This window comes from Mus pahari, chromosome 5, assembly GCF_900095145.1.
Source record: "Mus pahari chromosome 5, PAHARI_EIJ_v1.1, whole genome shotgun sequence".
Lineage (NCBI taxonomy): Eukaryota > Metazoa > Chordata > Mammalia > Rodentia > Muridae > Mus > Mus pahari.
The window spans coordinates 83496629-83498053 of NC_034594.1; the positions used below are offsets into that span (position 1 = coordinate 83496629).

At 37.9% G+C, this 1425-nt stretch overlaps 1 protein-coding gene across 1 annotated transcript in view; it reads left to right on the forward strand.

Moving 5' to 3' along the window:
• Positions 1 to 365: 365 nt before the first annotated feature.
• Serpinb10 (serpin family B member 10) overlaps positions 366 to 1425 on the forward strand; it is a 17973-nt gene continuing 16913 nt past the window's right edge. The window contains exon 1 of the mRNA XM_021199309.1: positions 366 to 454. The gene's annotated coding sequence lies outside the window, so the exon portion shown is untranslated. The remainder of the gene's footprint in view (positions 455 to 1425) is intronic.

The window sequence follows — 1425 nt, forward strand, 5'->3', positions numbered from 1 at the left end:
AATCATGCATTGATAATGTTTTCCATTTTATGGCCCATTATTATTTCATTTGAAACTGTTCTTTATTTTTTTTCTTAGAAACATATCAGTGGAAACCATAATAATTGCTGTTAGTTTACAACCTACAGCAGGGATTTGGCTTGGAATGTATGAGTTACAATTTGTCAGAATTCATGTCTCTGCATGCAGTCTTGCATGGAAAATGCTGGTAATTAATAATTCAGGCAAGAACTCGCCTGTCTACCTCTCTGAGCTCTTTGAAATTTTGGCCAAGATAAGCCTGAAAAAGGAAGAGTGTTCTGGCTTGTGAAAGTCAATCAGGGTGGGGCTCAGAAGAAGGAGGGGCTATGTTTATTTCTTTATATTTCTTCAGTTAAAAGTTACCTAACTTTTCAGCCACTGTCTTTTCCTAAAGGCACAATTTGTCAAGTTTGCTCCAGGAGAGGGAAATAAGGTACTGTAAATATTTCTTTGATTAAAAAAATGTTTACAATTTTGTTATTGTAGTGCCTAACAAACTACCAAGACCTCTACTTGAAACTTGGGATAACAGGTAAGGTTCTGTTCTTTTAGCATTTTTCTGAATAAGTCAGATATTTCACATTGAACTGGTTTAAAGTTTGATTGACTAAGAGGAAGATATCATTAATATCAAGGAAGCTTTGACTGTTCTACTTTGAGTTGTGAAAAACATGAGTGGATTTCTGTCCTCCAGTCATGTCTGGATTTGCCAGTTACCAAGTCGTATCTGCCAATTTAACAAAGGGAAATAAAGCATTAAAATAATTGAATCCTACTCCTTCTAACCCTTCATACAGGGTGGCTTGACAATGCGACTTTGATACGTGGAACTAATGGTTTGTCTATGCCCTCTCTATAACCCGTTCTCCTGCCTGTCAGCATGCCATGTGCCTTTAGCTCCTTTCTCTGCTTTGGGACACATGAGTCTCTGAGCACACCTTACTCTTCAGAACCCCTCTGACATAACAACTTCCTCAGAAAAGGGTTCTGGTAAGGAAAGAAGTGCTGGGAGACAATGACATTGTCATATTCTGTTTCCAGCAGCTTCATAATGTGAGGTTCAGAACTGTCATCAGAGAGGACCAGCAAGGGATCTTAGGTACTTTTCATAGGACAAAGAACAATGGTGTTCTCCTCTTGTCACATCCTCTACTTCTTCCTCATCCACCTTTTAAAATTCTTTTGTAAGTCCTATATTACTCAATCTTGCTCTTACCATCAAAATCCTACAGACCATTAGTTACACTTACCATGAATTTTGTGTTCATAGTAAAGGGAACAGGGCTACACTTCTCACTGTTCATTAGCTATGCATCCTTAGACAGCCCATCTAATTTCTCTGGTCCTGAGCTTTTAGGAGATTAAATCGGTGTGTTGGACTATGGTGTTTCTTTTTTTTTTTTT